At 40.5% G+C, this 11,634-nt stretch overlaps 1 protein-coding gene and 1 long non-coding RNA gene across 2 annotated transcripts in view; both read right to left on the minus strand.

The window, feature by feature from the left end:
- plxnb3 (plexin B3) overlaps positions 1-11,634 on the minus strand; it is a 99,011-nt gene that overhangs the window by 25,345 nt on the left and 62,032 nt on the right. The gene's annotated exons all lie outside the window — the stretch shown is intronic.
- LOC124873387 lies at positions 8,362-11,259 on the minus strand. Its single transcript, XR_007039511.1, has 4 exons — positions 9,377-11,259; positions 8,994-9,150; positions 8,507-8,699; positions 8,362-8,422 (listed from the first exon to the last, which is right to left on the minus strand). It is a non-coding gene; the product is annotated as an uncharacterized LOC124873387 (long non-coding RNA).

Genomic DNA, 11,634 nt, shown 5'->3' on the forward strand with positions numbered 1-11,634 from the left:
ATCTTTATGGATGTAGTGGAGCATCCTTCAGCCTGACAGTTTAGCTGTTGAAGATGTGCAGAATTATAGCTGTAATATAATATGCTTCCATAATGTCAGGTACTACAACTATGATCTAGAAATATAACAAAAGCTTAGATCCACACGGGAGGGCCCCACAAGGAGGCACATTTCAGAAATCCATTACTGTTATGCGTGTGTAAGTGACTGGCCTGGTTGGACCCCACATGGAAGCACGTTTCAACAATCCATCTGAAGGTGTGTATGCCACTGGCTTGTTTGGGCTCCATGAGGAGAACCATTAAAAACATGTGATCAGATGACTGGCTGAATGCTGTTTATGGTACCTTCTGACTAAAAAATAGCTTCCCAACACAAGCTAAACTAACAAGCATGTAAACTAAGGGAATGAGAGCAGGTCTCCAAAGTTTATTTCTCACAACAAAGTCTAACTGAATGTTACCTGTAGGCTGGCATCCTGTGTGATGCTGTCATCAGGGAAAGAGTCCCACGATGTTCTGGCTGGCTCAGCTACAGCAGTAGATGACTGCGAGCCTGTCACCTGGAATTAAAACCACAAATAACTTACTAACATCATACAGATAACATAAATGACAGACTCAAGACCTGTAAAGATAGTCCCCAAAACCAAAAGAGCATTTCTAACTACAAGTGTTCCAGTCAGTTCTGGATTTCTAATCAGGTCCTATAAAAGCATCTTTATGGATGTAGTGGAGCATCCTTCAGCCTGACAGTTTAGCTGTTGAAGATGTGCAGAATTATAGCTGTAATATAATGTGCTTCCATAATGTCAGGTACTACAACTATGATCTAGAAATATAACAAAAGCTTAGATCCACACGGGAGGGCCCCACAAGGAGGCACATTTCAGAAATCCACTACTGTTATGCGTGTGTAAGTGACTGGCCTGGTTGGACCCCACATGGAAGCACGTTTCAACAATCCATCTGAAGGTGTGTATGCCACTGGCTTGTTTGGGCTCCATGAGGAGAACCATTAAAAACATGTGATCAGATGACTGGCTGAATGCTGTTTATGGTACCTTCAGACTAAAAAATAGCTTCCCAACACAAGCTAAACTAACAAGCATGTAAACTAAGGGAATGAGAGCAGGACTCCAAAATTTATTTCTCACAACAAAGTCTAACTGAATGTTACCTGTAGGCTGGCATCCTGTGTGATGCTGTCATCAGGGAAAGAGTCCCACGAGGTTCTGGCTGGCTCAGCTACAGCAGTAGATGACTGCGAGCCTGTCACCTGGAATTAAAACCACAAATAACTTACTAACATCATACAGATAACATAAATGACAGACTCAAGACCTGTAAAGATAGTCCCCAAAACCAAAAGAGCACTTCTAACTACAAGTGTTCCAGTCAGTTCTGGATTTCTAATCAGGTCCTATAACAGCATCTTTATGGATGTAGTGGAGCATCCTTCAGCCTGACAGTTTAGCTGTTGAAGATGTGCAGAATTATAGCTGTAATATAATGTGCTTCCATAATGTCAGGTACTACAACTATGATCTAGAAATATAACAAAAGCTTAGATCCACACGGGAGGGCCCCACAAGGAGGCACATTTCAGAAATCCATTACTGTTATGCGTGTGTAAGTGACTGGCCTGGTTGGACCCCACATGGAAGCACGTTTCAACAATCCATCTGAAGGTGTGTATGCCACTGGCTTGTTTGGGCTCCATGAGGAGAACCATTAAAAACATGTGATCAGATGACTGGCTGAATGCTGTTTATGGTACCTTCTGACTAAAAAATAGCTTCCCAACACAAGCTAAACTAACAAGCATGTAAACTAAGGGAATGAGAGCAGGTCTCCAAAGTTTATGTCTCACAACAAAGTCTAACTGAATGTTACCTGTAGGCTGGCATCCTGTGTGATGCTGTCATCAGGGAAAGAGTCCCACGATGTTCTGGCTGGCTCAGCTACAGCAGTAGATGACTGCGAGCCTGTCACCTGGAATTAAAACCACAAATAACTTACTAACATCATACAGATAACATAAATGACAGACTCAAGACCTGTAAAGATAGTCCCCAAAACCAAAAGAGCACTTCTAACTACAAGTGTTCCAGTCAGTTCTGGATTTCTAATCAGGTCCTATAACAGCATCTTTATGGATGTAGTGGAGCATCCTTCAGCCTGACAGTTTAGCTGTTGAAGATGTGCAGAATTATAGCTGTAATATAATGTGCTTCCATAATGTCAGGTACTACAACTATGATCTAGAAATATAACAAAAGCTTAGATCCACACGGGAGGGCCCCACAAGGAGGCACATTTCAGAAATCCACTACTGTTATGCGTGTGTAAGTGACTGGCCTGGTTGGACCCCACATGGAAGCACGTTTCAACAATCCATCTGAAGGTGTGTATGCCACTGGCTTGTTTGGGCTCCATGAGGAGAACCATTAAAAACATGTGATCAGATGACTGGCTGAATGCTGTTTATGGTACCTTCTGACTAAAAAATAGTTTCCCAACACAAGCTAAACTAACAAGCATGTAAACTAAGGGAATGAGAGCAGGTCTCCAAAGTTTATGTCTCACAACAAAGTCTAACTGAATGTTACCTGTAGGCTGGCATCCTGTGTGATGCTGTCATCAGGGAAAGAGTCCCACGAGGTTCTGGCTGGCTCAGCTACAGCAGTAGATGACTGCGAGCCTGTCACCTGGAATTAAAACCACAAATAACTTACTAACATCATACAGATAACATAAATGACAGACTCAAGACCTGTAAAGATAGTCCCCAAAACCAAAAGAGCACTTCTAACTACAAGTGTTCCAGTCAGTTCTGGATTTCTAATCAGGTCCTATAACAGCATCTTTATGGATGTAGTGGAGCATCCTTCAGCCTGACAGTTTAGCTGTTGAAGATGTGCAGAATTATAGCTGTAATATAATATGCTTCCATAATGTCAGGTACTACAACTATGATCTAGAAATATAACAAAAGCTTAGATCCACACGGGAGGGCCCCACAAGGAGGCACATTTCAGAAATCCATTACTGTTATGCGTGTGTAAGTGACTGGCCTGGTTGGACCCCACATGGAAGCACGTTTCAACAATCCATCTGAAGGTGTGTATGCCACTGGCTTGTTTGGGCTCCATGAGGAGAACCATTAAAAACATGTGATCAGATGACTGGCTGAATGCTGTTTATGGTACCTTCTGACTAAAAAATAGCTTCCCAACACAAGCTAAACTAACAAGCATGTAAACTAAGGGAATGAGAGCAGGTCTCCAAAGTTTATTTCTCACAACAAAGTCTAACTGAATGTTACCTGTAGGCTGGCATCCTGTGTGATGCTGTCATCAGGGAAAGAGTCCCACGATGTTCTGGCTGGCTCAGCTACAGCAGTAGATGACTGCGAGCCTGTCACCTGGAATTAAAACCACAAATAACTTACTAACATCATACAGATAACATAAATGACAGACTCAAGACCTGTAAAGATAGTCCCCAAAACCAAAAGAGCATTTCTAACTACAAGTGTTCCAGTCAGTTCTGGATTTCTAATCAGGTCCTATAAAAGCATCTTTATGGATGTAGTGGAGCATCCTTCAGCCTGACAGTTTAGCTGTTGAAGATGTGCAGAATTATAGCTGTAATATAATGTGCTTCCATAATGTCAGGTACTACAACTATGATCTAGAAATATAACAAAAGCTTAGATCCACACGGGAGGGCCCCACAAGGAGGCACATTTCAGAAATCCACTACTGTTATGCGTGTGTAAGTGACTGGCCTGGTTGGACCCCACATGGAAGCACGTTTCAACAATCCATCTGAAGGTGTGTATGCCACTGGCTTGTTTGGGCTCCATGAGGAGAACCATTAAAAACATGTGATCAGATGACTGGCTGAATGCTGTTTATGGTACCTTCAGACTAAAAAATAGCTTCCCAACACAAGCTAAACTAACAAGCATGTAAACTAAGGGAATGAGAGCAGGACTCCAAAATTTATTTCTCACAACAAAGTCTAACTGAATGTTACCTGTAGGCTGGCATCCTGTGTGATGCTGTCATCAGGGAAAGAGTCCCACGAGGTTCTGGCTGGCTCAGCTACAGCAGTAGATGACTGCGAGCCTGTCACCTGGAATTAAAACCACAAATAACTTACTAACATCATACAGATAACATAAATGACAGACTCAAGACCTGTAAAGATAGTCCCCAAAACCAAAAGAGCACTTCTAACTACAAGTGTTCCAGCCAGTTCTGGATTTCTAATCAGGTCCTATAACAGCATCTTTATGGATGTAGTGGAGCATCCTTCAGCCTGACAGTTTAGCTGTTGAAGATGTGCAGAATTATAGCTGTAATATAATATGCTTCCATAATGTCAGGTACTACAACTATGATCTAGAAATATAACAAAAGCTTAGATCCACACGGGAGGGCCCCACAAGGAGGCACATTTCAGAAATCCATTACTGTTATGCGTGTGTAAGTGACTGGCCTGGTTGGACCCCACATGGAAGCACGTTTCAACAATCCATCTGAAGGTGTGTATGCCACTGGCTTGTTTGGGCTCCATGAGGAGAACCATTAAAAACATGTGATCAGATGACTGGCTGAATGCTGTTTATGGTACCTTCTGACTAAAAAATAGTTTCCCAACACAAGCTAAACTAACAAGCATGTAAACTAAGGGAATGAGAGCAGGTCTCCAAAGTTTATGTCTCACAACAAAGTCTAACTGAATGTTACCTGTAGGCTGGCATCCTGTGTGATGCTGTCATCAGGGAAAGAGTCCCACGAGTTTCTGGCTGGCTCAGCTACAGCAGTAGATGACTGCGAGCCTGTCACCTGGAATTAAAACCACAAATAACTTACTAACATCATACAGATAACATAAATGACAGACTCAAGACCTGTAAAGATAGTCCCCAAAACCAAAAGAGCACTTCTAACTACAAGTGTTCCAGTCAGTTCTGGATTTCTAATCAGGTCCTATAAAAGCATCTTTATGGATGTAGTGGAGCATCCTTCAGCCTGACAGTTTAGCTGTTGAAGATGTGCAGAATTATAGCTGTAATATAATGTGCTTCCATAATGTCAGGTACTACAACTATGATCTAGAAATATAACAAAAGCTTAGATCCACACGGGAGGGCCCCACAAGGAGGCACATTTCAGAAATCCATTACTGTTATGCGTGTGTAAGTGACTGGCCTGGTTGGACCCCACATGGAAGCACGTTTCAACAATCCATCTGAAGGTGTGTATGCCACTGGCTTGTTTGGGCTCCATGAGGAGAACCATTAAAAACATGTGATCAGATGACTGGCTGAATGCTGTTTATGGTACCTTCTGACTAAAAAATAGCTTCCCAACACAAGCTAAACTAACAAGCATGTAAACTAAGGGAATGAGAGCAGGTCTCCAAAGTTTATGTCTCACAACAAAGTCTAACTGAATGTTACCTGTAGGCTGGCATCCTGTGTGATGCTGTCATCAGGGAAAGAGTCCCACGAGGTTCTGGCTGGCTCAGCTACAGCAGTAGATGACTGCGAGCCTGTCACCTGGAATTAAAACCACAAATAACTTACTAACATCATACAGATAACATAAATGACAGACTCAAGACCTGTAAAGATAGTCCCCAAAACCAAAAGAGCACTTCTAACTACAAGTGTTCCAGTCAGTTCTGGATTTCTAATCAGGTCCTATAACAGCATCTTTATGGATGTAGTGGAGCATCCTTCAGCCTGACAGTTTAGCTGTTGAAGATGTGCAGAATTATAGCTGTAATATAATGTGCTTCCATAATGTCAGGTACTACAACTATGATCTAGAAATATAACAAAAGCTTAGATCCACACGGGAGGGCCCCACAAGGAGGCACATTTCAGAAATCCATTACTGTTATGCGTGTGTAAGTGACTGGCCTGGTTGGACCCCACATGGAAGCACGTTTCAACAATCCATCTGAAGGTGTGTATGCCACTGGCTTGTTTGGGCTCCATGAGGAGAACCATTAAAAACATGTGATCAGATGACTGGCTGAATGCTGTTTATGGTACCTTCTGACTAAAAAATAGCTTCCCAACACAAGCTAAACTAACAAGCATGTAAACTAAGGGAATGAGAGCAGGTCTCCAAAGTTTATGTCTCACAACAAAGTCTAACTGAATGTTACCTGTAGGCTGGCATCCTGTGTGATGCTGTCATCAGGGAAAGAGTCCCACGAGGTTCTGGCTGGCTCAGCTACAGCAGTAGATGACTGCGAGCCTGTCACCTGGAATTAAAACCACAAATAACTTACTAACATCATACAGATAACATAAATGACAGACTCAAGACCTGTAAAGATAGTCCCCAAAACCAAAAGAGCACTTCTAACTACAAGTGTTCCAGTCAGTTCTGGATTTCTAATCAGGTCCTATAAAAGCATCTTTATGGATGTAGTGGAGCATCCTTCAGCCTGACAGTTTAGCTGTTGAAGATGTGCAGAATTATAGCTGTAATATAATATGCTTCCATAATGTCAGGTACTACAACTATGATCTAGAAATATAACAAAAGCTTAGATCCACACGGGAGGGCCCCACAAGGAGGCACATTTCAGAAATCCACTACTGTTATGCGTGTGTAAGTGACTGGCCTGGTTGGACCCCACATGGAAGCACGTTTCAACAATCCATCTGAAGGTGTGTATGCCACTGGCTTGTTTGGGCTCCATGAGGAGAACCATTAAAAACATGTGATCAGATGACTGGCTGAATGCTGTTTATGGTACCTTCAGACTAAAAAATAGCTTCCCAACACAAGCTAAACTAACAAGCATGTAAACTAAGGGAATGAGAGCAGGTCTCCAAAATTTATTTCTCACAACAAAGTCTAACTGAATGTTACCTGTAGGCTGGCATCCTGTGTGATGCTGTCATCAGGGAAAGAGTCCCACGAGTTTCTGGCTGGCTCAGCTACAGCAGTAGATGACTGCGAGCCTGTCACCTGGAATTAAAACCACAAATAACTTACTAACATCATACAGATAACATAAATGACAGACTCAAGACCTGTAAAGATAGTCCCCAAAACCAAAAGAGCACTTCTAACTACAAGTGTTCCAGTCAGTTCTGGATTTCTAATCAGGTCCTATAAAAGCATCTTTATGGATGTAGTGGAGCATCCTTCAGCCTGACAGTTTAGCTGTTGAAGATGTGCAGAATTATAGCTGTAATATAATGTGCTTCTATAATGTCAGGTACTACAACTATGATCTAGAAATATAACAAAAGCTTAGATCCACACGGGAGGGCCCCACAAGGAGGCACATTTCAGAAATCCATTACTGTTATGCGTGTGTAAGTGACTGGCCTGGTTGGACCCCACATGGAAGCACGTTTCAACAATCCATCTGAAGGTGTGTATGCCACTGGCTTGTTTGGGCTCCATGAGGAAACCATTAAAAACATGTGATCAGATGACTGGCTGAATGCTGTTTATGGTACCTTCTGACTAAAAAATAGTTTCCCAACACAAGCTAAACTAACAAGCATGTAAACTAAGGGAATGAGAGCAGGTCTCCAAAGTTTATTTCTCACAACAAAGTCTAACTGAATGTTACCTGTAGGCTGGCATCCTGTGTGATGCTGTCATCAGGGAAAGAGTCCCACGAGGTTCTGGCTGGCTCAGCTACAGCAGTAGATGACTGCGAGCCTGTCACCTGGAATTAAAACCACAAATAACTTACTAACATCATACAGATAACATAAATGACAGACTCAAGACCTGTAAAGATAGTCCCCAAAACCAAAAGAGCACTTCTAACTACAAGTGTTCCAGTCAGTTCTGGATTTCTAATCAGGTCCTATAACAGCATCTTTATGGATGTAGTGGAGCATCCTTCAGCCTGACAGTTTAGCTGTTGAAGATGTGCAGAATTATAGCTGTAATATAATGTGCTTCCATAATGTCAGGTACTACAACTATGATCTAGAAATATAACAAAAGCTTAGATCCACACGGGAGGGCCCCACAAGGAGGCACATTTCAGAAATCCATTACTGTTATGCGTGTGTTAGTGACTGGCCTGGTTGGACCCCTCATGGAAGCACGTTTCAACAATCCATCTGAAGGTGTGTATGCCACTGGCTTGTTTGGGCTCCATGAGGAGAACCATTAAAAACATGTGATCAGATGACTGGCTGAATGCTGTTTATGGTACCTTCTGACTAAAAAATAGCTTCCCAACACAAGCTAAACTAACAAGCATGTAAACTAAGGGAATGAGAGCAGGTCTCCAAAGTTTATGTCTCACAACAAAGTCTAACTGAATGTTACCTGTAGGCTGGCATCCTGTGTGATGCTGTCATCAGGGAAAGAGTCCCACGAGGTTCTGGCTGGCTCAGCTACAGCAGTAGGAGCCTGAGAGTCATTCAAGAGACAAAAATTAAGATTTTGTATACCTAATTAATATTGCAACTTGCATACTTGATTTTATTAACTTACTTTTTCACGCCATGGCCATTTAGAATCACCATAGTTGTAATCAATTTCAGTTCCTATTTCTATTTTTTTGATGGCAAACAGGCACAAATGGGGTTGATCATTTACTATTATTTTTTTCATGTTGCAGTTTGGAGACTTGTGGTTGTCGTTCACTAATCTTCCCAGAGAGCCATCCTCTATTGAAGCATCAATGCTAGGAGAGAAATAAAAGACATCAAACATTTTGCATAATATAACTAGTCTTTCAGTAAAATAAAAGTATGCTTACAGAAATAAAAACCTATATAAAAACCTATTTCAAAAGACAAAGTTGTGAGGCAGATTGAATGTCTTTTTGACAGCCACACAAAACAAATAATTTTTCAATAGTACATGTATGATGTGTTGTTGAGATATTGCTTCTAAGTGACTATCACTGATTAAGGGGCTTGAATTCCAGTCTCGTTTTAGAGTTCATAACTCCTCTATAGAAGATATTTGGACATACCACCAGTGACGATTCTGCCATTCAAACTCAAAGAGAAATGTACTCTCCTTTTCAGAGTACTTTCTTGTTTGGCATTTATCTGCTGATAGAAGTTGACCCCTGTATTCTAAGACGAAATCTCCTTGTTCAATGGGCTGGGTAGCAAACACACCCCTTCCTGCAAGGGCATTTTAAATAAACACAATGGTTAGGAAAAATTGAATTATTTTTTAATTTTTACATAAACCATTAACCATATAAATGTGGTAATATCTTATGATGTTAAATTCTTCCTTAGAAATCAAAAATACAACACCCAATATGAATTTGGTTGTTTTTTATATGTCATTTTATAAAAACATAAATCAATCCTTGGGTAAATGGTCCAAAAATGAGTTTCTTACCTTTGTGATCATCAATAAATCTTTCCATTAATCCTGGTTTGTCCTTTGAAGATTGAATGTAAAAGGTTGCTTCATCAGCAGGCTTTTTTCTTGCCTTCCTTTTAGACATTTTTGGCGCTAAAAAAAAAATTTTAAACATGACACAGACAACTAATAAGCATTATAATATATATAAGCACTCTATATTAATTTAAAAAGATTTGTAATCATGCACTGTATGGAGTCTGAAGGAATAAAACTGGCCAGATGGAGAACTAAGAGAACAAGAGTGAATAAAAAAAACACAGAATATTTTTCTATAATCTCTTTCAAAAAATCTGCCTATATTAATGAAAATGTTTGCCAGAAGGAAGCTGAGCTTTGGTACTTTTAACCAGTCACAGTTCCTATCAAATCCAAAAAAGGCCTGAAACAGCCCTTTAATTAAGTGGGTAGGTGTTTAGGATGCACAGACTGAAAACTAGATGGAGAAACTCTAAATAGTTCAAAAGTGGCATTTCCCCTACCATTATCCAATAGGGGTGCTCCAACCCAACCAAAGAGACAATTATATGAGAATAACTTGCAACTATAACTAGCGTTTTTAAAAAGTAACATGTCCAACACAGACCAGCAAAGCCATAGTGCTGCATCCAAACTTGAAGCACCAGGGGTGAAGGGGCAGCTACGAGCTCCACCATAACTGTATACCTAAGATGTAGCTTGCTCCACAGCTCAGATCATCACTGGAACATCTTTATTTCATCACACCAGTTCTACTGCAGCTTTATACATATTCAGAGTGGAATTCAGAATTCTTCTGTTTGCAAACAAAGTCCGATCTGATTCACGTTGCCACCTCCTCATATCCTCCTATTCTATGCACCTCAGTGCAAGCTCTTCTCACTTCAGCACCATGGGGAGCAGAGGTTTCTCCACCTCTGCTCCCAAACTCTGAATCCTTCTGGCTATGTCTACATTAAGTCATAGATGATAGAAATGTATACCCAACCAAGAATACAAATAGTTCCAAACCTGTTTTCATGTGGACAGGGCCACAAACATCAGCAACACTGAGACTCTCCCTGTTTATATCCAGACTTACAACCAATCTAATCAAGACTGCTTACTCTTTGTAAATCCAGACATTACATTTGATGTTTGTGTCTGGTTTGTTGTTATTGATGGTTTACTTTATTTGTAAGGTGACATTTTGTCTTTTGAATGGCACCTGTAAATATGTATTATTATTACGCTAACGTATGACGTCACGTGGCTGCTGAATTAAATGATAGTTATGTCAATATCAACAGCCTAAGTGAAGTTATTTCAATAGCTTTACCAATATAACTCATTTTAATTTCAAGGAGCTACCAACTCATTTTTATTATGAGTCTGTTTTAAAAGTGAACATATGCTAACGTTCTTAGCATACAGTGCTAGCGTTCTTGATAGTTTTATTCGCGTCAAAATGCTTATTTTATTAAACTGCAGCATTCTTTCACGTAAAAAAAACCTCTCGAGACATACAGAGACACACAGACATAACACTGAGCTTTAACAAGTGTTTGGCGAGTTTTTAAGAAGTTTCGGCGAGCAACTACGGCCAGAGTCCGGTTCTGGGATCGGCTGTTATGGAATATTAAAACATGGAATTCACCCCGAATATAACACGGAGCAACTATACATTCTGTTGTTTCCTTTTACACCACTGTGTTTAAAATCACTGTAAGCTAAAATGAATGACAAGTTAAAACGCCGGACTTTTAGGGGAAATCCTTACGCCACCGAAGTGACAAAATACCGAATGGGAAGCCTAAATCATTGCGTACAACCCCCTCGGAGTCTGGATTAAAAGCATTTCCACATCAGTTTCTTGTATTTAGTATTTACATGCTGTAAATTTACTCACCACGTATGTTGTGTTTGGTTCTGAGCAGCGTTTCCTCCTCCCATGGAGCAGTTTCAGCCTGGCGCCGTCACACGTTATGAAGTGCCGTAAAAATGTTGTAAACGTATAAAGTGCCGTAAAGCTGGCGTTGTTAGCCGCTTGAAGCTAACATACCTGTAGCTAACAAACCTGCAGATTAAACTAATAAGTAAACTGATTGAAAATATTAAATAACTATTTATTTATACCTTCATTTTTCTTATGTCCAGAATATAAAAAATGCACAAGATATTTTTTTTCTAAATAAGTCTAAAGAATGAGTGTATTTTTTATAAAGCACAAAAGTGTAATGAACATTAAATAGCATGTAGATTAATTACAATTGTAA

Source organism: Girardinichthys multiradiatus, chromosome 1 (assembly GCF_021462225.1).
Source record: "Girardinichthys multiradiatus isolate DD_20200921_A chromosome 1, DD_fGirMul_XY1, whole genome shotgun sequence".
In the NCBI taxonomy this organism is placed as follows: Eukaryota; Metazoa; Chordata; class Actinopteri; order Cyprinodontiformes; family Goodeidae; genus Girardinichthys; species Girardinichthys multiradiatus.